Source organism: Bactrocera neohumeralis, chromosome 2 (genome assembly GCF_024586455.1).
Source record: "Bactrocera neohumeralis isolate Rockhampton chromosome 2, APGP_CSIRO_Bneo_wtdbg2-racon-allhic-juicebox.fasta_v2, whole genome shotgun sequence".
NCBI classification, from domain to species: Eukaryota; Metazoa; Arthropoda; class Insecta; order Diptera; family Tephritidae; genus Bactrocera; species Bactrocera neohumeralis.
The window spans coordinates 25,804,785-25,832,616 of record NC_065919.1 but is presented as its reverse complement, the minus strand read 5'-3'; the positions used below and the strand labels follow the sequence as shown (position 1 = coordinate 25,832,616).

The 27,832-nt window shown below is 35.3% G+C and overlaps 1 protein-coding gene across 11 annotated transcripts in view; it reads right to left on the bottom strand.

Annotated features, from left to right (window-relative positions):
- Positions 1-27,832, bottom strand: part of LOC126751110 (uncharacterized) — a 146,030-nt gene that overhangs the window by 38,556 nt on the left and 79,642 nt on the right. For all 11 annotated transcript variants that reach the window (XM_050461078.1, XM_050461085.1, XM_050461079.1 and 8 more), the window contains one exon: positions 1,191-1,293. The gene's annotated coding sequence lies outside the window, so the exon portion shown is untranslated. The remainder of the gene's footprint in view (positions 1-1,190; positions 1,294-27,832) is intronic.

Here is a 27,832-nt window from a genome sequence, read left to right as displayed (position 1 = left end):
TGGTATCCCCTAATACGGCTGTGTAAACAGACGTTGAGTCAAAAAAAGCTCCGTCAGCAACGGGAAGCATCTCTTCCAGCTGTTCGATACCAAACGATGCTTCAGACAAGGCAACATCGTTCAACTTCTTTAATCTACTCCTGGAGAAAATAATTCGAGCTGCAGATGTGAACAGAGAAGGTACAATCTTCTATAAGAGTGTACAGCTGCTGGCCGCCGATGATATTGTTGTCATTGCTTAGTTAGTTTTGCTTTCTCCAGACTGGATAAGGAAATGAAGCAATTGGGTCTGGCAGTGAACGAGGGAACGACGAAATATCTTCTGTCGTTAAACAATAGACTCCTACGGCGTTGTTGACATTCATAACTTCGATGTCGTAGATAATTTCGTCTCTCTTGGAACCAGTATTAACATAGAAGGTCGAAGCCTCGAAATCCAACGAAGTATAACTATTGCCAATAAATAAAATACTCTCTCGGCGAACAAAAACCAAACTCTATAAATCACTCATTATTCCCGTCCGGTTCTACGTTGCAAAAGTATGGACGTCGACAACATCTGATGAGTCGGCGATACGACTTTTTGAGAGAAAGGTTCTGCGAAAGGTTTATGGTTATTTGCGCATTGGCAACTGCGAATATCGCATTCGATGAAACTATGAGATGTACGAGTTACACGACCTCATTGACATACATAGTTCAGAGAATGAAGTGACAGCGGCTACGATGGCTAGGTCTTGACGTCCAAATGGATGAAAACACTCCAACTCGGTCAGTATTAGTCGGAGAAAAACTAACGAAGTTACAGCAGGTTGAATAACGGGTTGTGCTGGTCACCGCACAAAAACTTCTTTTCGAGGTGCCTGCAGAGATCGACGATAAATCCGTTATTCCTCGCTATTTTTCGATAAAACTTTTTTTAAGTATCCTTCGAATGTTGTGCTTTCATATAATAATAAGTAAAATAAACCTACAGCAATAATTTTTTCTAAAAAAAATTCATGAAAAAAGGTCTTTTTTCGACGAAACAAACCTATACATATGTAATATTATGTATATATAATTTGAAGTAGTGAATCGTAATCAATAAGACACTCAATTTCGATTTTTTGATGATACGTTATTTTGCATTTCAGGTGACGATATATAATATTATTTGTGAGTTAAAACAATTCTACATATGTACTTACATTTTTGTTGTGAAGTTCCAGCAAAAAATTATTTTTGAAAGTGTCTCGCAAAACACTAGTGTTTTAGACTTTGGAAGGCGAACTCAGTGGCAATCTTTCAGGTCTGAAAATAAGAAAATTAAAACGTTTTCCATCAGAAATACCGGTATTTGGGGTTAAAAATGAAAATTAATTTTTTCATTAAATTTTTGAAACAAAAAGTTGTTTTCTTTAATTCTTTAGTCCAGTACTTGGAATTAAAAATTTAAAAATTATTTTTAATTAAGATTTTTGGTATTACAAAAATTAGGCAACTGACAATAAAAAATGGAAAATCTCTTAACGCTTAGAAGTTTTTACATTATTGTCATCTTCTTTTCATTGCGGATGTGGTTACAGAAAAAATAGCATAATTTTTATTTCAAGAATATATAAAAACATAGAAATTTATAATAAAGATATCAGCAGCAAAAGTGCAGCATACACATAGAAGTATACAACTAATGGGTTGTCAAAAATGTCTTGCGGTATTTTTATTGAATTTTTTTTTTATTGAAATTGAAATGAATTTTTGATGACTCATGCCCAGCTCTTGACCGATACTACGGCTGCTACTATGCCGGTCTCTTTCGACCAATTCATCGATTTTATCGCAATTTTCGACGACAGGCCTTCCGGAGCGTGGCGCATCTTCGACCACCTCTACACCAGAACGAAAACGTTGAAACCATCGTTGTGCGGTGGAAATGGAAACTGTATCGGGTCCTAAAACTGCACAAATTTTATTGGCGGCTTGAGATGCATTTTTGCCTTTATCGTAGTAGTACTGTAAAATATGACTTTTTTATCATTATTTTTCTCCATGTTTGCGACGCTATAACTCACGAACGACTTAAAAGAAGCGACAATCAATCAAACACGTTTTAGCGCGTGAAATGGGCTTTCCAAAAAGGTATAGCATGACCCGATGCGGCGAATAAAACTAGAACTACCCGCTTTCAGCGCCAACTAGCGAAAATACCGCAAGACTTTTTTGACAACCTATTGTTATTTATTTTTATTATATTTTAATGCTCTTTTCTTAAGAATTAACATGTGAAGATATGCAATTAAAAATTAATAGAAATATTCAATTATAATCCAAAGCTTCAAAGTGAAATTTCTCGATTGGCTCGTTACGACCCTGTTGGAGATCGTTAGCTAGCAACGAGAAAAAGCAATAAAATCTTAAATTAATAATGAAGTAAAAATGCAAGCTGAAAAATAATTCACACACTGATCGCAGCGATTAAAATGAAAAATAAAAAAAGAATGCATGTATGTATATGTATATGTATGTATGCCATTCAAGTTGCCTACACGCTGCTGCTGCTGACCGAGCGTTCATTCATTCAATTCTTGGCCGGTCGATAATCAGTGGCGCGGTCAACAAAAGCCTGAGAAACAAAAGAGCCGCTTGTAAGCCAAAGAAGTTGGACGCTGCAGATTGAATTCGGCCAAGCGCTTGGCCTTACTAAATTTTCACAACAACACGGGTAGCGCGCGTTAAGTCAAAAGTCAAATTTCTAAGCGCGAGCAAACACTTGCAAGCGTACACACATACACACTCAGGTCTATTAGTTTGGAAGTGTGAAGAGCTTGTGAGCAGCCAAAGGCTAGAATTATTATTGCAGCAACAATTTTTAGCAACACTATATGCAATTTTATGCACATATATACCTATATAAATGTATGTATGTATGTATGTATGTATGCATGTATGCTATGTGAGTATATCATATTAAGAAATATCCAGAATTTTCGCTATGACTAGGAAAAACACTTAGGCACAAACGTAAGCAAGTACTTTCAACAACAACAACAATTACAACAACATCAGTGATTTGATATGCAATAAAGTGCAGCGAAACTTTGGCATTAAATTACCAATGCGAAACAACAGTAAACAGAGCAATTGATATGTACAACAACAATGACGATTATATATGTACATAGCTATACATATACATACATATTTGCATGCATTTGGTTAAGTATGCCTAAAAGGTTCGAGCGAAAAATTGCCACAGCCGCGGGTTTGAGTAAATGAATTGCATACCAAAGAGTTAACGAAGCGACCAAAACGATCGACCGATCGACCGTTCGACCGCCGTACAGTCACCAACCCACCAGCGAATGCAGCAGAAGGCAGACACACACACCCAAACGCATGTACATATCACGGTTACTTGATTCGATTGGCGCTCGCCACACATTTGCCAATAGAAAAGCCGCTAGTGCCAAAAAAGAACAATAACAACAACGACAAATGGAACAATGAGGCGTAAATAGTAAACAATGTATTGCAACAAGAAAAACAATCACCATTAGACGCCATTAAGTTATTTGGCATGCAGCTGCTGTTGCCGTTGCCGTTGCCGTTGCTGTTGTTGGTGCAGCAAGTGTTGCTGCCCATACGAGTACCTTGGCACACATACATGTATATACATGTATCGTATATATATTATATAGTTTGTATATATATATGTACGTCATCTGGGCCATTTGAGCCTTCATACGTTCCATTATGTAAACAATAAATATTTATGTATGTATGTGTGTTTGTAAATGCTTCTCACAACTGCCATTTGGCGCATGGATGCCGCCGTCTACAAACAACAACAAATATGTGCATAGAATCTATGCCATAGATATATACCCCAGATACACATACAATGTAAATATGTATGTATGTATGTATATAGTAGCACTGAACGAAGGAGGGAATGGTCATTTGGACGACATTATTTTGCAATGCCGCTATGTCAGCTTTGGAAGACTAAAATGTTCAGCAAAGAGTACAATTTAAAAGGTGCAAATACACAAGCGGCTTAAAGGATTTGAAAATTAACTTTTTTACAATGAGTTATGTGCCCTGAAAAGGTTAAACTCGTCGTGTTGACATCAGAAAGATAGCAGAGGATATCAATATCTCTTATGAATCGATGGATCGATGGATCGACTCAACCATTTCCATGGTGAAACTACTAGTTTCCTTAAGCTGTGCAACAGTGCACTGCACAGGAAATCGATTCTTTGCTCCGAAAAGTATGTTAACAAATTTTCTCAATTGTCTAGAAAAAATAAGCAAACATTTCAGCCGTTTGTTTCGCTTTAAGATGTATTGATTCAATATTTTTAATCGTCAATCATAAATACCAAACCAACAAGTAAGGAAGGGCTAAGTTCGGGTGTCACCGAACATTTTATACTCTCGCATGATAAAGTGAGAATCGAGATTTCATTATCCGTCATTTACATATTTTTTTATTTTGCTGTAAAATTAATTAGATTAGTAGTTCCTGAGATATGGTTTTTGGTCCATAAGTGGGCGACGCCACGCCCATATTCAATTTAAAAAAAAAGCCTGGGTGCAGCTTCCTTCTGCCATTTCTTCCGTAAAATTTAGTGTTTCTGACGTTTTTTGTTAGTCGGTTAACGCACTTTTAGTGATTTTCAACATAACCTTTGTATGGGAGGTGGCGTGGTTATTATCCGATTTCTTCCATTTTTGAACTGTATAAGGAAATGCCTGAAGGAAACGACTATAGAGTTTGGTTGACATAGCTTTAGTAGTTTCCGAGATATGTACAAAAAACTTAGTAGGGGGCGGGGCCACACCCACTTTTCCAAAAAAATTACGTCCAAATATGCAGCTACCTAATGCGATCCTTTCTGCAAATTTCACTTTAATATCTTTATTTATGGCTTAGTTATGACACTTTATAGGTTTTCGGTTTTCGCCATTTTGTGGGCATGGCAGTATGCCGATTTTGCCCATCTTCGAACTTAACCTTCTTATGGAGCCAAGAAATACGTGTACCAAGTTTCATCATGATATCTCAATTTTTACTCCAGTTACAGCTTGCACGGACGGACGGACGGACGGACGGACGGACAGACAGACATCCGGATTTCAACTCTACTCGTCACCCTGATCACTTTGGTATATATAACCCTATATCTGACTCTTTTAGTTTTAGGACTTACAAACAACCGTTATGTGAACAAAACTATAATACTCTCCTTAGCAACTTTGTTGCGAGAGTATAAAAATGTCATGGAATTTCTTGCGGGGTATGCAATTTGCAAAATACAAGTATTGTGTTTGCTGTTGCTGCGCTTTGTTGTTGTGGTAAATACTCGCAAATAACTGCTGTTGTTGTTGGCACTGCAAACCAAATATTTGGCCGTAGAATATTGCGTTACGCTGGAATGGAAGCTAAAACCCTGTTGCGCATGTTGCTTTGGCTTAACGCCATACCATGCCTGTTGTTGTTGCATAGTATGAACACCAACAACAGCAGCAAGAATTGGCAATTGAAGTTTTTGCTAAGCTAAAACACTGGTAAGCTGCGCGATTTGGGCCACGCTTCACCGACTTGTGCCGCTCTTGGTTGTCTATTGCATGATTGTAATAAGTGTTCGTTGTTGTTGTTGCTATTTCATGTTACCTAAACCACTTGTACGCTCAATTGGTTCGGTTTGGTTTGGTATTTTGAAAGCATTGGCTTTTTGTATGCATATTTTTATTTACTTTGGGCATTGAAATTGTTGTTATTGTAGTTTGTTTTTTCCACCGGTGCCTTGGTTTTGTCTTAATTATGTTTGTTGTTGTGGTGACCAAGTTTTTGCTGCTCGTTCTTTGCCCATTTTGTTGCACTACTTTAACGATCACTATTGCCACCGAGACTATTGTTGTTGTTGTTGCAGTTGCTGTTGCAAATGTGTTATTAGTGTCGCATCGTTCGCCTGTTACGTGAGAAAATTTTTAAGTCAACATTTTCGTTGCGTATTTTTTGTTGCAAATTGCTCTTGCGCTGCCACTAAGATGCATGTTTGTCTATGTTTGTGTGTGTGTAAAGGTATGAATTTGGCCAACGGCTTAGCCAGGTTTTCGTTGCACATTTGTAGTTGGTGTTGTTGTTGTTTATTTCTCGCTATATTGTTCTAGCTGTGCGCTGAACTTACCGCAATCGCTTGGCTCCTTCACTTCGTGCTTGGCGTTTGATTCTTTGTTGTTGTTTTTCTACGTTGTTGCTGCTTTATAATTTAGTTTTTGTTTTGTTTTTGTGATTTTTTCTAGCTATTAGCCATTTATTGATTTAAATACGTTTGCACAACTTAGCTGAGTGATGCAAACTGAAGTTCGTCCAAACTTGGGCTTGCCTCACTCTGGTATTTGGGTGTAGACACACACATGCTTACATACATATGTACATACATATCTGCATATTTGCGTGGATGTGTTCATTAAGAGTGTGGAAAATGCGCCAAAGCACTACATAGATTTCACAAATATTAACCGCGACTGCAATTTAGCACGAATTGCTCGTAAATATTTTTCAAAAACACTAAATGTTGGCGTCAATCGTAATTGCATAGGTGCATACGTACATATATTACCTATAAATTATAGTTATTTTTCCATATTTTTAATAAGTATATACATACATACGTAATTAGTTTTTGGAAGCAAATTGGGAAAATTATGCTGAATAACACATGAATTTACTTATTTTAAAGGCTAAAAACAACCATTCAACCACTAATTGCTTAGTGGCGGTCGGACCGAATTATGGAATGACTTGGTGCATTTTACGTCGAAATCTCAAACTAAAAGCGCACTAAATACAGCTTTTGCAAGAACTGAAGCCGGTCGACCTTCCCAAGCGATGTTACATTGCTCTGAGAAAAGTTCCAAGAAGACCCGACGTTTTCGAGCCAAATTTTAATCAGCGATTAGGCCCATTTCTGGCTCAATGGGTATGTAAAAAAGCAAAATTGCTGCATTGGGGACGAAGAGCAACCTGAAGATATTTAAGAGCAGCCATTTTATTCAGAATAAATAACGGTTCGGTGTGGTTTTTGGGCCAATGAAATCATCGGTCCATATTTCTTCAAAAATGATGCCGGTGAGAACGTAACCGTCTTTGGCAACCGTTATTGCGCCCTGATAACCGACTGTTTGATGTTTGAAATTGAAGCTCGTGATCTCTGTGACATTTGGTTTCAACAAGACGGCGCCACTTCCCACACATCGTTTCAATCAATGGATTTATTGAGAGAACACTTCGGTGAGCAGATAATTTCACGTTTTGGGTCGGTCGATTGGCCCCAAAATCGTGTGATATCACACCGTTACACTTTTTCCTGTGGAGATATGTAAAGTCTAAAGTCTATGCGGACAATCCCGCTTCGATTCAGACCGTGGATCGAAACAGGCATGTCATTCGCCAGTTACAAGTCGAAATGCTCCAACGAGCCATCGAAAATGGTACTCAACGGATGGACCATCTAAGTCGTAACCGCGGCCAACATTTTGAAGAGTTAATCTTCAAAACATAAACGCCAAATAATGTGCTTTCGAATGATAATAATTATTCCCCATAAAATTTGAAGTTTCTGTGTTTTTTCTTTTAAAAAGTAGGTCACATCGAAATGGATCACTCTTTATATTATATATAATAGATATTCAAAATCAAAATATTATTATTGTTTTATTGAATAATGAAAAATTTTATATAGAGCGTGCTATCCAAAAGTCCAACTATTATACCCAAATAATTAGAGTTTAAGAATAAAACTAAAATTCTGCTAAAAATAAATATAGCAATAGAAATTATCCTACTCTGCGACTCAAGCACAAAACGAAGCCCCTTGCCGGAGCAAGGAGCTCTAGTCTTCTAAGGGACTTCAAAAAGATGCTGCGTAAAGCGACAGTCTTGGAAGAATTTTTGTAGCAGCTTTGAAAAGAAAAATAAGGTGGCGAGGCTTAGAAAACTATTATTCAAAAGCTCCGCCTCGCTCGGTTTAATTCGCCAGCGTGGACGGACAATTGTTAGGACTAATTAGGCCTTGATCTGTTGACCAGGGTTGCGAATTTTCGATTTCGAAAATTTTGAATACAAAATTAGATTTTCAGTTTCAATGCGATATCTTGGATTAAAAATAATTTTTTTAATTTTCAATTCCAATTTCGAGATTAAGCATTATAAATCGAATTTTAAATCCAAGATTAAAGATCCATTTTTTTTTAATTTTCAATGCTAAAATCAAAATAAGAAAAATGTTCAAATATAAATCGTTTGAATGTGTAAGTTTGACGACCAGCGTTCTAGAGTATTTGCGATTAATATTTTAGAAATAGATTTTTTTAACTTAGTTTTTAATATGTATATTTTTTTTCAATCTGGTCTTCAGGATTAAAAAAGTTAAAAACTAAAGATTTTCCGGATTGCAAAGCAAAAAATAATAATTCAAAAGTTTAATAATTTTTTAATGCATCATTGACTGTAAAAATAAATCAAACACGTTATGATCCCTTTAAGAGTTTTCCGTTTTCGTTTGATAACGAATATTAACATTTGAAACTAAACTGGATATCTAAACAGTTAGTTACATTCAGTGTCTGAGTACAGTTATTCACGCTCGGAAGTTGCGTCTTGCGATTAGTTGCCCTTATAAAGCATACATTCAAGCGCGAAATAGTTACATTGTGTGCTGTCATCATAAAAATGCGCGTATGACAATATTACGATCTCAATTAAAAACCAAATGCGTTCACAAAAACTATAACAATTTAATTTATTTGTTTATTGACTTCCTTATTCAATTGCTATGACATAAAAACTAAAATAAACAGAATGTTTATAAACAATTTGTTGACTTCTAGAAAATTTATGCTAAATTGAGACATTGATGTAAATATTTTTCATGCGTTTATACATATATATATATATAATTATATATATATATATAATATAAACTCTTACTACTAACTATTGCATATACTTAATATATCTCGTTTTATTTTTTGTCTTTATTAAGTAACAGTAGTTGTCTAAGTGCGGCACAATGTTGCCAACGACGAATGAACGGAATTCGATTAGAATATAATCATATAAAATCAATAAAGTGAGCTGGAAGCACAGGTACACACACACATACATACATAAATTGATATGAAATCAATTATCAAAGGAAATACAGTATTCATTTGCATATTATACGTAGTATATATATACATATATATATGAGGATGTGATGTGATTATGAGCGAGTATATTAATCATCCTATACACGTCTAACGGATGTCTGCATATTTGTACTTATAAACGACAAAGTCGAGCACGTCGCGCATATAAATACATTTATGAGATGCGGATAATGATATATAATATCATATTGTTATAATATATACATTATGATATACTTATATATATAATATATATACATATATGTATATATAGATGATCGTAGGCTTATCTAGAACTTTTCATACATTGACATGGCAGCACTGGTGCAATTAGAATCTCTTTAAAAGGGGCTTTCTTAAAGTTTTAGAAATGGCTCAAGTCGCGAACTTTGTGAAGAATTACGTACCTAGAAAATATTTATTGTGAAAAAGAGCTTTCTTTAAGCCCCAAATATTTCCGAATTCGTCAAAAAAGTGATTAATTAATTTTTCTGTATTCATGAAATCTTATCGGGTTCGGAAGTACACATGAGAGTTGAAGAGAGAAGCGAGTCGAGGAAGAGAAATGCGTGAGTATGAAGAGCTTGACAAGCTGGCCGACAGAAGTAATGCTCGAAAATTCTACGAAAAGATGCGGTGACTAACAGAAGGTTTCAAGACCGGAGCATGCTCTTGTAGAGCCCCCAGAGGTGATCTAGTGAACGACACCCAGAGCATACTAAAATTATAGAGGGAACACTTCTCCAACCTGCTGAATGGCAGTAAAAGCATAACATCAAGAGATGGCGAACCCGATTCTCCAACCGATGACGATGCAGCAGACATTACCCGACCATGGAGAAGTTCGAGTAGCAATTATCCGCCTAAAGAACAATAAGGCAGCGAGTGCCGATGGATTGCCGGCGGAGCTATTCAAACACGATGGCGAAGAATTGGTAAGAAGCATGCATCAGCTTCTTTGTAGAATATGGTTGGACGAAAGCAATCCCGACGATTGGAATTTAAGTGTGCTCTACCCAAACCACAAAATGGGAGACCTTACAATCTGCGCCGACTACTGTGGGATAAGTCTCCTTAACATCGCATATAAGGTTCTATCGAGCGTATTGTGTGAAAGATTAAAGCCCACCGTCTACAAACTGATTTGACTTTATCAGTGTGGCTTTAGGCCTGGAAAATTACCGTGAAAAGAGAATCGACACGCACCACCTCTTCGTCGATTTCAAAGCTGCAAGTTCTGAAAGTATTCGACGAAGTACCCGCCATTGGAAAGATCAGGTGGTGAAGGGCCTGGTTACGCTTGGAATCTCCAATCGGCGCCAAACAGCGAAAAGGACGAACGACTGGCGCGCTGTTGTAAGCTCGGCCGGTTTCCATCAAGTAGCAAATATTATACGAATTCTTCTAATTCACAAATTCTATAGTTAATGTAGTTGTAGAGACAGAAGTAAAATGAGACGAACATTTATTCTCAAAAATATCCATTTATCTTATATTTTAGAATTTCTCGTTTAACTTACTTAATAAGAAAGGATTATTAATAAAATCAAGAAACTATTATATCTCCCATGTATGTAATGTACTTGTATAGTATTCGTTAAACATATAAAATAGAGTATATATATACATATATGCCTGTGTATTAAATTCGATTTCTTCGACTTAATTTGAAAAGACAGCAAAGCACTGATATTCATCGAAATCAAATAAATAGAAGGTGAAGTGGTGTAATAATAATTGGTTTAGGATTTAATGATCACAAGAGTGGAAGTGCATATTAACGGATATGGGCAGAGAACGGAAATGCGCTGTCATGGGTGATTACATAACATAATATGTACATACATATGTATGTTGGTGTATGCAAGTGACAAACATGTATTCTAGTATACGCCTCTGCACATACTTTTGCATACATACGAAATGAAATGAACATAAGAATATATATAAATATATAAATATATATCAAAATCTATAATAAGCTTATATACATATACTCGTACAAGGTCTGTCGCAAAAGAAACAGAACTTTTTAAATATATGTAACTGTTTCTGGTGGCGCCACCTATTGGTGGGTATATGAAATAAAAAGTTTGTTCTCTTGTTGACATTTCGTAAAAATTTTAAGACAATTGGATAACTACAATCGATGTTATCGATCAAAAAGTGACAGCAGCTTTTGTTCATCGGTCGTAAAATGCATTTTGAACAAAGAGCAAATGTTAAATTTTGTTTTAAACTTAGGAAAACGTTTACTGAAACATTTCAAATGATGAAAAAAGTTTATGGTGATCAGTGCCTATCCCGTAGTAATGTGCATGAGTGGTTTAAGCGATTCCAAGAAGGTCGTGAGGACCTCTGTGACGATCAGAAGTCGGCCGTCTTCAGAAGTCAAAAATAAAGACAATGCTGATTTGTTTTTACGATTCCGAGGGTATTGTACACCGAAAGTTCGTCCCACCTGGCCAAACGATTAATGCTGTGTTTTACCTTTGGTGTTATGAAGCGTCTTTTGTCACGCATTCGTCGTGCTCGACCACAATACCGTGAGGCAGGGTCCTGCCGCCTGTTGCACGATAATGCGCCGTGTCATCGGTCGACGCTTGTCACTGATTTTTTGACAAAAAACTCCATATTAACCATTAATCACTCACCCTACTCACCTGATCTGGCACCCTGTGATTTTTACCAATTTGGAAAACTTCATTTGCCCATGAAAGGACACTGGTTTCAGGACATTTCAGCTATCCAATGAAGAAATGACCTTAAACACTCATTTGAAATGCTAATTGACCGGGCTAAACGCTGTATCGAAGCACAAGGAAACTACTTTGAATAAAAAATAACTTTTGAAAAATATTAATTGTTATTAATATTAATCTTTTGCGACAGTCCTTGTATATTACATAAGTAAGTTCAAATATTTGAATATTTACAGTTTCCAATGTTAAAATGAAATTAAATTGAAACGAAATGTCATTTAAACTCGGTTGAAACTTAAATGAAATGCACGAAATTGGCCAAAAATTACTACAATGCTGTTACAACAACAAGAAAAACCCAATAGTTAGGACTGTCTGTAGCCTTTATGCCAAAAATGCATAAGTCAGCAATTTAGATAATAAACTGCCTACATGCATACTTATTAAGCCAAAGGAGTACACCAACCTCGGCTGACAGCTAATGTAACAGACTCGAGTATCGATTTGTTTAATATTAAACGAAAGAAATAACTTTTACTCTATTAGATTCCAATAAGCACAGCATAGCACATAATATTGGACATATCCGTTGGAAAAATATAAAAAAACCGGGGCACACGGCCGTTGGTTTTAACGTGAAATGTCTATGTTAGCGAATCGCCTTTAAAGTAAAAGATTGAAATGAAGACAAGATTGACGCTGTTTTAAGTATTTTAATAAAAAAGAACAGGTACATAATATAAATATAAATTACTTATTATTACGATTAATATTCGACAACAATTTTATTTAACATAGGTCTGTGATATGTGAAATAAGCAACATACGGCATAATGTCAACATTAATATTTCTGGTGATTGTACAGTCTATAGTGGTATTGCCTAATGTTGTCGATGATGTTTGTACGTAGTTGAGGCCGAATTCATTCCTCATGGACTCAACGAGATAGCTGTTCTGTTGTGGATCGCAATTGAAATCGCCGCATAGAACGATTGGAGTCTCCAAGTCTGGCTGAGAGTTCGGTATTAATTTTGTTAAGTTTGCTGAATATGGCAGGAGTGATTGATAAAGACATAGCTTAACAGCTTCAGCCGACGCCTTAGGATGTATATATACGGCACCGAGGATAAACAGCGTTCGTAGCGTAATCGACGAATTTGCATAAATGGTAACCGCGGTGAAATCAATCGAATGCTGATCGGGTCAAGCAGCGGCAGTCCGCTCGGCTTTGGAGGATAACGAAATCCGTTTGAGCGCGACAGCGTTGGGATTTTATTGGCATCTATCATTTGCAACATGCAAAAGCGAAATTCCGTCACATTTTCATCGGGTAATTTTGTTTGAAGGAAAGAAATGTTGCGATGTTTCACTTTCTTTAAGTCTCTTTCGAATCAAAGTCGATCACAAACGCTGCAAGATAAACCAACAGAATTGGCTTCAAATACCGTTTTGAAGCGTTTGTCCGCTGAACGCCAATGATTTTGCATTGCTTCACTTCTACTGATATTGACATCTCTCAGTTCCGTGGCAGATCCAATAGATATATCGATCATCTGTTCATTCGTTACGTCCATGAGTATACATGGATGTAGGTATTCCAGTGGTAGAGGTACTCGCGAGGTCGGCGGCAAGCAGCTTTGCGAAAACCGTCTCGCTCGCTCGGCGTCGGACATTGTACCTATGCGTTATGGGCCAAGCCTCTTTTTGTAACGATAGCTGTAATTTATATTTCTGGCTGGCTCTTGCACGAGCTGAGGCCGACATAGCAAAAGTTTATATATTTATTATCACTTTCTGGTTATTTTAAATATAAATACTGTCCAAATTACACTTATTTTTGTATAAATCAATCGGTTTAAATAAACTTGACAAACACACGAAAGAATCACCGCGCTATAAAGTCGGAGTCACGAGTTACACTGAATAGAAACAAGCGAGAGCGCCGGTTTCGCACAGTTAACGCAGTATGCCTCCCCCGCCGCCCCGCTCGACCACGAACTTAATGTCATAACAGCGAACTGACTATATAAGCGAAATATTCACACCACATTTTTGTTTCTAAGACTAATAGTTTTTTAATTATTAAGATACAATGATATAGACCTTTTCGTTACGGTCCACTTTTTAAACCTGGTACCCGATTTTAAAGACGTTTCACGTCAAAAACTTCAGTTAACATCTTTTTTCTTGTTCTTAGCCCAAAGATCGCTTTCTTTTGCATATTTCAAGCAATAATTCTTCAGTGAGTTTTTGAATGCAATTAAGTATAGTGTTGCCTATAATCGATAAATAAGCCAAATCATGCCGAGATTTCTGGGAAATCAGTGCTAAAGAAAGTGGTATTCGATTCTAAAATGTTCAAAGTACCGTATTCAAATAGAATGAAAAATGCTAAATGATCCAAATTATTAAAAACAAACAAAAAGAAAACAAAAAGTTCCAAACTCCTTATGACCACTGGCTCCAAAGTCCGTTCCCATCACAGTCGAGTTTTTATAACCGGAAAGGACACGAATTTTTAATCGACTAAGGACGGTCTATTCGGCAGCATTCCTCAAAATTTACATCCGGGAATTTTCTTGCCGCTACAACAACAACTATTTTAAAAGTAAAGAATTGAACTGTCTCTGCAACGTAAAACATATTATTTATTTTGGAGTTTTACGCCCTTCCCTTATGGTAAGCGAAAACGGCATGTAAAAAGGATCTATCTGATTGTCAGTACGTTTCAAAGCTTTCTATCTCACCCATCTTAAATTTGGTATTAATACAGTACAAAGGAGTAAAGTGGCATAAATGCTTGCTATTCGGTTTGTACTACGATTATGCCAGTCTATTTGTATTATACCAGTTGTTTGATCTATTCGACACCCTACACGATTTGGTGAATCGAAGACAATTACCTTTCACTTTGTAAAAAGTAATTTGCTTTATTAGTTCTTGTTGCATTGCGTACACTTCGGGCGACGCGATTTCTGCCAATTATTTTTCAGCAGTCTGTTTTTCCTTTGGCACGATTGTCAATGGCAATCGTCACATATACCTTCATGAACGCTTAAGTCTACACGTCGGCCTTTGTGTGTTAAATATAAAAATTCCAATCACCTCGATTTGGTAACAATATCTATTTTTTTTAGTGCGCGCATGCGCTATGAATTTCAATTATCCAAACGCATGAATATACTTTCGTATATATGTACGTATGTACATATATGATATTAATGCTGAAAGCAGACCTAGCCCCTCGAAAATAACACACATATAGTATATACATACATACATAATATGTATATACATGTATGAGTCTGCAGCTAGAACATATTAGAGCAAACATATAGAAAATACGAGTCCAATAATCTAAGCTAACTCATTCATCTGGAGCTAATTATTATTGCGCCTTACAATGATTCAAGCAGTCGTCATGATTTCTATGTAGTCGCCAAGCTATTTCGTGGTTATGGGTGTCAATGTGCTAAATTGCTAGACGAGTTTTGTCAAGTTATCGAGCAATTAATATTCACCTTGAGCCAGCCATTCCTGACTTTATGAAGGTACGTGACGAGCTACACGATTGTAGCTTGAAAAAATAAAATCCAAAAAAATCGTTTTGAATTATTGTTTCTTATCGATTTATATTTTTTTCTAAATGAATTTCAAAGTATTTTCAAGCAAAGGTCTTAGAAATGTCCAATCACTCGGTTACTTAGAAATTTTATGCGAATAATAATGCTAATATGGGGATCACTGTGAGTAAATTTATAATCTATTGGGGGCACATATGGTTTTTGAGACTTTAAACCTTATTTGAAAACAAATAGCTATGGACAAATACTTAAGTAGGCCTCACGAAAGGGTATGATCTTAAGAATTCATACCCATTTTGAAGAAATACAATTTGAAAGTGTTGTACGAAATTAATTTTAAAGAGGGTTCGACTGGTTTCGTCAGTCTTTGTATAGTGAATTGCGGTAAGATGAAAGATACTTGATATTGATATATATCTTAAAAATAAAAACGCAAAAGATCTTTCTTGAAAACTATCATATTCGAGTCAAATGATATTGGAAGGCTTCGAACTCCATAGAGTATCAGAACGGCATTATTGCACTCTTTAACCCTATAAAAAGTTGGATCCAACGATATCTATGAAACACATTTTGAAGGAATTATATACAACCGTTTGAAGTGCATACTTTATATGAACCCCTGTAACACCTTCAGTTGTCAAATCGAATATATCTGTTCTCACCATCACTACAAGCACTATCAAGTTCTTCGACAATTTCAATTGACTTCTACAAAAATTTGCAAGGGCTTCGGGCGCATTAATCGGTAATTAAATTGCCTGCAGCTCTCAAACCAATGGCTGTTGTGCGTTTCCATACTGTTCCGTACGTCAAAAGCTTAAAGACAACAACATATATTTAAACACGAGAGATGCTACTCATAATTGAGGCAAAACATTCTCCGTTTATCAACGAGACTCCTGTTTGTTCCGCGCTTTGGGCCACTTTTATTTTATTTATATAAGTTAAGAGTTCACAAAACGGTGCAGGCTCTTTTCGAAATAGGCAGACAAGGGAGCAAATTTCCACCAGAATGTATTAGGTGTTTGAAATTGTTTCAGACTGGAGTTGAGTACAGAGTCGAAATGCTGCTACTTGCAACTTACAAAGATTAAAGTCAGAGAAGTGCTTTCAGTACATAAGGCTTATTAATGATTTGGGGTCTAGGGCGAGTTTTCACCCGGTTTTGTTCATTCTAAACATAAATAATTTATTAAGATAACTCACATATTGTCTGATGTATGCGGTATAAAGTCACCCGGTAAATCTTTATATGTATAAGAAATATATTCCTCATATTTCACCATTTTTGTCAAACAGACATACTACTATCAGGAAAGGCTCCTCTCTGAATTTCAATTCTATATCTCACACATTGACCGATGTTTTCAATACAAAGTCAAATGTAAGCACTCAATAAGTAGAGAGTACCTATTCCTTTTTTTGGAGTAAAATTGGCAAAGATAATGTGGCGTTAAGGACAGTACGTAAGATCTAAAAATCTGCGTTCAGTAGCGAATAAGTAGGTAAGCCAAGGACATTACCTACATGGCAAATGTATTTTATTTGTAAAATGTCAAAAGATCGATAAAAGATAAAAATTTAAAGAACGACAATAATTTGTTACGTAAACAGCAATATCATACAATAATAGCAAAAAATCCGTTTTGCGGTTTGCGGTTTGCTTCAAGTTAATATACCTCAAAATAGTACAATGCGTTAAGGCGCATGGCTGCACGCTCCAACACCAGCTTGTCAGCATTTAAAATCAGCTGTAAACGCTTAAAATAATATTTACACACGTTTGTGGTTATTGACTTACATAACTGCTTATTATGACAAAAGTTTGGCTTTTTTACAGAAAATTGCAAAATTTTACGCAGAAGGACAACTACCCGCCGGCTGTCCCACTTACCACCCGATCGCCGATAGTCACGTGCGCACTGTTATGCCAACAATAATTACCATAATATATGTGCGTGCATACACACCTACATATAAATATTTATGCATTTTTACATTTTCATTCTGATGAATAAATATATTTTTTCAATTATTGTATTGACGTTAAAAATAGCGTTTGCAATAAATTATTGCCACGGCTGCTGGTGTTATTGTTGTTGTCGTTGTTGCATTGTTACATATTAAATAAAATATGAATATGTTGAATCGTTGCAGGTAAACATTTAAACTTGCAACGGCAGCAAATACCACAAATGACACAACAATTTGCATACAATGCTGTTGGTTTTACACTGAGACGTGGTTGCCACCTGCTTTAGTTGCCAATTAAGAAATAAAAAAAGAAACACATTAACTTAATTTTTATTTTAGCTAGAATACCCTTCACAGCTGCAGTTTTTAAACCATAAAACGGTATAAAACTCATTAACTTGACTCCGATCGTTCAGTTTGTATGGCAGCTATATGCTGTAGTAGTCCGATTTTAATGATTTCTTCACTAATTGCACCATTGCTTTAAATAATAGCCCATACTAATTTTCTTGAAGATATCGCGTCAAATGCAAAAGTTTTCCACACATATGCTATAGTGATCTGAGATCGGCGATTCCGACAAATTAGCAGCTTCTTGAAGAGAAAATGGCATGTGCAAAACTCCAGATCGATATCTCAAAAACTGAGAGACTACTTCGCGTATATAGAGACAGACGAACTTGGCTAAATCAACTCCGCTCATCATGCTGTTCATTTATATGGTATGTTTATTTTATAGATTCTCCGATGTTTTCTTTTCGGTGTTACAAACTTCGTGGCAAACTACGCTGTTCGGGATATACTTGTACTTGTAAATATCTCCAAACTCAAATAATATTTCAGTTGTCGCTGTTTTAAGTCATTACCGCGCAAAAAACGCTTTGTAGTGTAAAAAAACTATGAGGATTTAATAAAAGTTAGACGCTATTTCATACCTTGATAAACCATTTTTATACTCTCGCAACAAAGTTGCTAAGGAGAGTATTATAGTTTTGTTCAGGTTTGGTTGTTTGTAAGTCCTAAAACTAAAAGAGTCAGATATAGGGATATATACCAAAGTGGTCAGGGTGACGAGTAGAGTTGAAATCCGGATGTCTGTCTCTCCGTCTGTCCGTCCGTCCGTTCGTGCAAGCTGTAACTTGAGTAAAAATTGAGATATCATGATGAAACTTGGTACACGTATTTCTTGGCTCCATAAGAAGGTTAAGTTCGAAGATGGGCAAAATACTGCCACGCCCACAAAATGGCGGAAACCGAAAACCTATAAAGTGTAATAACTAAGCCATAAATAAAGATATTAAAGTGAAATTTGGCACAAAGGATCGCATTAGGGAGGGCCATATTTGGACGTAATTTTTTTTTGGAAAAATGGGCGTGGCCCCGCCCCCTACTAAGTTTTTTGTACATATCTCGGAAACTATTATAGCTATGTCAACCAAACTCTATAGAGTCGTTTCCTTCAGACATTTCCATATACAGTTCAAAAATGGAAGAAATCGGATAGTAACCACGCCCACCTCCCATACAAAGGTTATGTTGAAAATCACTAAAAGTGCGTTAACCGACTAACAAAAAACGTCAAAAACACTAAATTTTACGGAAGAAGTGGCAGAAGGAAGCTGCACCCAGGCTTTTTTTAAAAATTGAAAATGGGCGTGGCGCCGCCAACTAATGGAGACTATGGATTAGATCGATTTCAATGAAATTCGGTATATAATATTTTCTTAACACCCTGATGACATGTACGCAATATGGGTGAAATCGGTTCACAACCACGCGTCTTCCAATATAACGCTATTTTGAATTCCATCTGATGCCTTCTCTGTATAATATATACATTAGGAAATGAAAATACAATTCAATACTCAAAGTACACAAATTGATCTAATCTAATTAATTTTACAGCAAAAATTTATGTAAATTATTATCACTTTATCATGCGAGAGTATAAAATGTTCGGTGACACCCGAACTTAGCCCTTCCTTACTTTTTAAGAATAGCTTAATTCTTACTTGCGTGTTAAGGGGTTACATGGGTTTACGGGTTTCAAAAAATCGATTTTTTTTAATATTTTATTAAATTCTACAACACCTCTAGAATATTGTCCCAAATTTTCAAGTTGATCCGAGTAATAGTTTCGCGCCGTCTTTAAACACGTTTTTCTCGAAACTGTGTTTTTGAAGTCTGTTGGCAAGATTTCTCGAGAACTACTCAACCGATCTTCATGAAATTTTACATAGGTTTGTGAGTCACAATTCTTAAAGACTTGGATGAAGTATTTTTTTTCGATTACAACTATTTGAAAAAAAAATCGCGAAATTTTTACTGAAATTTTCATTTTTTTTGTTAAAATGTCTGCAAAAAATCCAATTTCCAGTTTTTTTTCCTTCGTCCAAGTTCTAAGTTAAGGTTTTAACTAAAGCACGTATTTTTTCATTTTAGATGACCTTGTAATGAGTTATCCTGCCAACGCGGGCGCATTTTTTCTCCTAGTGGTCAACGGAAATGGCGTCGCAATGGCCGAGTTCGAAATATTTTTTTCCAAAAATTTCAGAATTTTTTTGTTGATAGTGAAAACAAAAAAATTCTAATAAAATATTTCATTTTTTATATGAGAAAAAAATTTTGAAAAGACGCTGTTTTTTACGCGAGGGCACTGATGTAAGCCCTTAACTGGCAAAAACTTTTTAATTCACGTTATTCCACCAAATCGTTTATACGAAGAATATATTTGGTACGTTTTCTCTTAAGTCACTACTGATTCCATAATTGTTGTTGCTGTAAAATGTCATCACAATTAAATTTGTCAGCTGTCATTTGAACATTCTTTGTAAATTTAGCTTTTGTGAATAAATTTGACATCTCATATTTAATTTCTACGAAATCTCTCATAAACTTAATCAGTTTTTATATATAAAATGTTATGCTTTGACAATTTATTGGCTAATCACAACTACTCACCCTTCATTTGGTACTCTAAACTGGTATTCTGGTCTAGAAGCATGAATTTCAGGTAATTTTTAAAGTGTCGTAAAAAAAAGGCAATTAATATTTTTACTATCCATTTTTTATTTGTTATTTGTTAATTTTAGAAGAGTACAGAAAAAAATTGAAAACTAAAAAAAAGTATAAAATTTCAAAAATTATGAGCTGACGAAGTGGGGGGTCTCTAAAAATTTCCACGTGACCATACCCATGATTTCAACCCTACTAGTTATCTGAAACCAAACAAAAAGATTATTAATCTCGAATAATGTCGCAATGGCCGGAACTACGGAAAAGTGGATTTTTTCACAAAATGGCGACTGCTTGAAAAAAAGTTTTTTTGGATCACTTTTTCTGACTATTTCGAATTTTTTAAAAATAAAAAAAAAAAATTGGGAATGGGGCTAGTTCCAACCATAGACAAGCCTATAAAGAAGACTCTATAAAAATTTCAAGTAAATCGGTCCAGTAGAACCTGAGAAATCGTGGGTATCGTTCCGAAAAAGTCAGTTTTGAGAAAAACGCGTTTAAAGTTTCGCGTAAAGTAAAAACACATTAATGTTCGATTAGTTCCGGCCGAACCAGTTTGGATGCCGGGTCAGAAAAATACCTATATCTCCGAAAATAATTTGAATTTTGAAAAATCCTCTTGTACACATATTCTTGAATAGTTAAACTTTGAAAATATAAAAAAAAATCGTTTTTTTTTTATTTCTAGACTAGAATACCCCCTTAAATTGCAGCACTGGTAAAAAGTAAAAACAAAGTACCGAAACTGAAGAGTGTCAAAACACAAATGTTATAATTTTCTATATCTTCACAATTTTTTCTATTTAGTACTATATTTTTTTATAACCAAAGTGTCATACTAAACTTAAATAATTTCAATATTTATAATTATCTTAGTCTACACCAAACTTGAGTGTCTTAATTCATTTAATTGTCAATTCAATTATATTCTTGCCCTTTACCTGTGTTTACCTTTCTGCAGAATAATTTAATTCAATATGTGAATATGCTAATAGCACGGCTGTTCCACATGTACATATGTATATATGTACATATGCAGATTTTCAAATTGCAAATTAAGTAAACAGAATTATAATTTGTTTGATTGAGTGAAATATTCATTGTTATCGGCATACTACAAATGCTTTTAGCACTTGTCCGCGAAAAAGTCTTTCGTTTTGTTTGCGCAGAATCTGCAAATATTTTGAGAGTTTTTTTGATCAAAAGTAATGTGTCGAGAATTGCTTTGCAAATTCAAATATTCTTTTGAAGCTTAGCGCAAAAGTACCGTCTGCATTGAAAGTAAATAAATAGGAAAGCAAAAATTTAAGTTAAGAAAAAATGTTTGCTTTATACATATGTATGTACATCGAATATTGGATATGCAGAAAAAAGCTTACATCAGCAAAAAATAGTAAGACTTTGAACATCATTTTTAAAATCTTAATCTCTCGTGATGCAAAATCCAAGGTTGTTGGCCCCTTTTTACTAATAGCTTCGCGCAAACGACCCATAACACTCAATTAGTATTCCTTGTTGACAGTTCGCCAAATCGGAGTGAATTCGGAGTGCACCAAACCTCGATAATCGAAGAAAACTGTCAACATAACCTTGACTTTTGACCTGCTTTGACGTGGTTTTTTCAGGTTCGGCTCACCTTTGCCACGATAATCGGCCGATTGATAGTCTGTTTCCGGGTCGTAAGCATAGATCCAAGACTCATCGCCAGTAATAATATGTTTCATGACATCCTGGTAGTCAGAAAGCATTGTTTCACAGGCATTAACGCGACGCTGTTTTTTGAAACAATTTAGTGTTTTTGAAACCAATCGTGCTTTAACTTTTCTTAGGCCCAAATGATCTTTCAAAATGGTTTTCATAGTTATTTCCTATGTTCTAACGATGCCAGTAAGATCTCTGAATATTAATCGTCGATTCTCAAGCACCAACTCCTTTATTTTATTGACGTGTTGACCATCAGTTGATGTTGATGGCCGTCCTGGACGGGATTCTCGACTCTTTTTAAATAATTTGTAAATATCGCCGAATGCTTTTTATGTTCTTCAGAAAGACAAGCGTATACTAAACGTTAAATATTAATTTGAAGCAACATTTGGCACAGATGACATTGACGGTCATACTAAGCTAGAAAAAAAATATTTCGACGAATGGTTTTTCGCGCGAAATTTATATTACAAAGTCTTACAATTTTTTGTCCACAGTAGTGTATTTAGTGGTGTGATCAGTTAGACTTGATCCTTTCGAAGACTGAGTAAGTGCTAGTATCAGATGTATTGATTGAGCTAAAGGAGTTTTTCGACGATTGTAACCTCAAAATGTGGCATGCCAAAGAAAGTTTGTTCATAGGATTACCAAAATTGATTTGAAAATAAGATTCACGGAAAATCCTGCCGGACAACTATACCCAGCTCAAAAACTATCCATAATTGAAATCTGAAACAAAACTATTTTCTATAATTTTGGGTAATGGCAGCCGTCGTTAACGAATTTTGTTGGAAATGAGGAAAAGAGAGTAACCGCATTACGACACTCACAAAATAAATGGTGACTAAACTGTTGGCAATATTATTTACTCGTTACTATTATACAATTTTCGAGTAATTTCTGCGCACCCAACTCCACTTGGCAGCACTGCCAATGCCCGCCAATCGTAATTACCGCCATGCATGTAACAGTAATGAGCGTTACCCGGCGGCATGCAATGCGTTTACTCAGCCAAGCTGTCCGCAACTGTTTGATTTGTTTCACTATTTTCTGGCAATTATAATTTTAAAATAATTTTCATTGCAGAAAACTATTTTCAAGTAATTACTTTTCGTTACATACTCATAGTATATGTACATTATTGTTGTTGTTTACGTTTTGTTAAAATCTGATTTATGATTTTTTGCGCAAATTACCATTATTTCGCTGACAACTTCCTGTGTTTCATTCACTTGCATGCGAGCGTTTTTCGCAATTGCATGGAAAATTCTAACTCGCCAACGGATCACACACACATATGTACATACATATGCATAGTATAAGTGCTCAGCACTGAGCCCGTTGCTGCGGCGTATTTTTAGGTGGGTTTGCATGCGCTATATTTTTCATATTCGTCAATGAGTTATGACTCCGTGTAATGACTGTGTTGCTTCCTGTTTGAAAATTATTTGTATGGCTTTTGCTGTGGAAACAAAGTTTTTAATTTTAGAAAAAGCTTTTGTCACTTTATTTAATATTTCTTTGCAACGCACAAATGGCTCAACAGAGAACATTACAAGCGAATATGTAGTCACATGGCATGCCATAAAAATTCTGCTACAATTTATTTTTGAACAATTGTCCAAAACTATGACACTTTTCATTCATAACCAGTCAAACAGGCGGTCATAAAAGTATGCAAATTAGGTGAGCACAAAATTTCACTGCAACGCGTGTACTTTTTCGGACGTAAATATGCAAGCAAATGCTATATATGTAAGTTATCGGGGTTCATTTAAACCAGTGGTTTGTAACCGTAAAATATGCTACGTACTTAAGTAAAAGCCAATAAAAGTGAAAACTCTCACTTGGCAAATGACAATTCAAAACGAAAAAGAAAATAAAGTCCAGCAACAATTAGACTTCTTCATTACATTTCGTTTTTGAAGCGCATTGTGTGATTTCAACCATTTGGTTGGCAGTCTGGCAAACGGAATGACGGATTGCTGACAAGTCGTCACTGCGCTGCCTAGTCACTCATATGTATGTATGTATGTATGTAGGTATATGCGTCTATACTCTTTGACGTGCGTATAAATCGGTGTGGTTTGGGACGTGCCAAGTGAAATTCCTGACAAACAGCTAACCGGTCACCAGACATTCTCGAGAAGTTGCAGTCAAAAGCAAACAGTAGTCAAAAGTAGTTAAGACGTCTGTGGAAATTTGCAACCAATTTTTTTAATTTATGTATTTTGGTTGAGAAAGTGTCGCTTAAATTACAAAGGTCAACGTACATTTTGTGACGACTGTTACATATCTTTGTAAACGGATAGTTAAAAAGTCGACAAAATAATTATTATATGAACTTGGCATAAATAGGATATATAAAATTTATTTACATACATTAACATATCTCAAAAAAAGACAAAACAGAAATCGTACGTTACGTTACGTACGGAAAGTTTGCTAGACCGTGTGTCCTATATGTACAACCGCCGATATTGGACCACTGTAATATATTGCTGCTATACAAACTGAACAATCAAAATCAAGCTCTTTTATGGAAGGATTTTTTATTTGAGAAGATATCTTCACGAAATTTGGCACGAATCAATCTAAAGCAACAGTTCAATCTCCAAAAAATGTTTTTCGATCGAACTACTATAGAATATAGCTGTTATACATAGAATACATATTTTTGAAGGTTATTATAGCTTCTCTGCAAACGAATGTAAATATGTTTTCTATTAATGGGAGCTTAAAGATAAAGCCATTACCTTCTCATAAGGGGTTATATACGGTTAGACTTTTCAAAAAATCGGTTTTTTATTTTATTTTCTTAATGTATATATAGTCGGTGACCAACACTACTCGAAAACGGCAAAACCGATTAGTCTCAAATTTTAACACGAGCTTTTTAAATATATTTTTTAGTAATTAATCGAAGATTTTTCTAACCGATAATTTTTTTATAAACAATTTAAGGCCGAAATTTTGGTCAAAACTCAATTTTTTTTTTTTGAGAAACCACCATTTTGTCAAAAAACTTAATTTTCCTTATTCCTCCAATTAATTACTAGATTTAATAGAACTTTTAGCAAATTAGTTTGGTTTTTTAATTTCAGAGAATCCAGTTCAGTATAGTGGTCACCGCAAAACGTTTTTTTTTCAGAGGAGCTCCCGGAGATCAGTAGTGTAGTTCCTTTCCAAATAAATATTTTTACTAATACTATGTCTGAAAATACGTTTGATACCAGTTAATACCATAATATGTGTACAAATTTTTGGATCAATAAATATAAAAGTTTTCTCAGAAAAATTCTGGAAGATGCGCGTTTTTCGGCCTTCTAACAGTATGTAACCCTATAAGTTATTGTAAAAAGCGATAAATGTTAAGTGTGAACGCCAAATTAAACGAGACAAAAAGAATTACTCGACAATCTATGAAGAGAGTTTACCAAAATTCATTTTGTTTTGAAAATGTATTAAAATACAAACTATAATGACCACTTTCTGTTTGTATTTTTATATTATAGTATAAAAAATTTAGTTCATGAAATTCGGAGAAGTAATTAGCTGAAATCAATCTCAGTTTAAATTTCAGGCATCGGAAAATTGTCAGATAAATAGCTTGGCCAACTTTCACCAATAGGCTTGGTCAGCGGACCGTAAAACACGGAATAAAGGTGCAAAAATCTACAAAAAGGCTTTACAGCTATCTGCCAAACGATGGTTCATCAGAAAAAATGAAGATTGGATTCTGCAGGAGGACAACGATCCTAAACACCGCAGCAACTCTGTACTCAGTGGAAAACTAAATCTGGCACCGTTACATTGGATTGGCCGTCGCAGTCGCAAGATGCAAACCCTATTGAAAATGTGTGGGCATATATTAAACAGAAGCTTCGTGGACACTTCGATACACTTTGAAGCCGTGTTCTTACGAAATTTGTCGGATCTGGAGATCCTTGCCACTAGAATACGCCGTCAAATTAGTAGAAAGCATGCCTCGGAGATGCCAGGCAATTATCGACGCCGGTGGTGAGGACATATTATTGACCAAATTGCATCAATGTTTGCATTATGTACAATGTATATATAAATATGAAAGTTTCATAAAATAATTTTTTTTTTTTATAAATTAACACGACCACGCTCTTACTTGACAGACTGTACTTTTACAAGAATATTGCTTTTAGGCAATTAATTTTAATTACACTAATAATTCAAATATGTGCATATTGTATATGCCAGACTGTTTTAACACCTCTGAGACAATAAGTTTTACTGTACTATTTTTTGCGGCATTGTGTAACTCTTTATTTTAAGTTTTTACTCACCGCCCACGCTCCAGCCATAAACACGCTATTGCGCATTTCATAATAATAGGATGACAAAACTGGTACATAATCTTCGGTAATCTCGCACAGATCGTCAAAATATTAAACAACACACTTTTTGCTAAAAACCTCAAAACAGCTATTAAAGGCATGCAAAATTCTCATCTATCTGTTTCGCTTAAAAAGCTTTCGTGCTTTTCATTGTTCCCGGTTAATTGCTGCCAATTTCATTCTAAGTAGAAAATAACCACGTAATAGCGGGTAATATTGTCACACTTATTATTTAACAAGTTAAGTTTAAAGTTACTCTCTTGCCGGTGACACGAAGTCACTTACACACGATGATTGCAGTCATTTCGGCGGGTCTATATACATACATACATACATATGTACATATTTTGCATTTAAGTGACCCTCTGTGTAAACTTCCTCACGACAGTTTAAGGTGTCAAAAATTTAATTTTTGTATTATCTTATTATACATATTCTCAAAAAGCGCACGTCGACCTTTGAGGAAAAATAAACATTTTAATGGCCACTTAATTAAACTACATGTTTTGTTTCTTTTGAAAGTCTGAGACTTTTTCGACCTTTGTACATAATGCAAGAGTAAACTTTGATTATAATAATCCGTATACTTAAGGAAAGTTTGACGTCATATATTTGCGTTGTCTCACAGCTCTTATGTTGCAGTGCCAAAAGCAACACTTTATCAGTGAATTTCCAAATCTTGTAATTATAGGTAAGTAACTAAAGACTTTTTAACATTGGAGGATAGCAGCTCTACCTGTCTCCAAACGTCGACGTTAGCAACAGCAAAAAACGCCACATTTTTTCCCACTCTTTTGACATTTCATTTCAGTAAGGCTTCATCATGGAAATATATATACGATCCAACAACGAGTCAAAATTATTAAAAAATTAAATTAAATAATTTGCTATCGAAATTCGGTTTCAGTGGCCTCAACTTTAATAGCGGATTTTTCAATAAGAGCGCTACGAAGGTTTTTTTTTTTTAATAAAACAAACGGTTTGGAATATCAATGAAATTCTTTATTCCTGTAAAAGTACAGTCTGTCAAGTAAGAGCGTGGTCGTGTTAATTTATAAAAAAAAAATTATTTTATGAAACTTTCATATTTATATATACATTGTACATATTACAAACAATGATGCAATTTGGTCAATAATATGTCCTCACCACCGGCGTCGATAATTGCCTGGCATCGCCGAGGCATGCTTTCTACTAATTTGACGGCGTATTCTAGTGGCAAGGATCTCCAGATCCGACAAATTTCGCAAGAACACTGCTTCAAAGTGTATCGAAGTGTCCACGAAGCTTCTG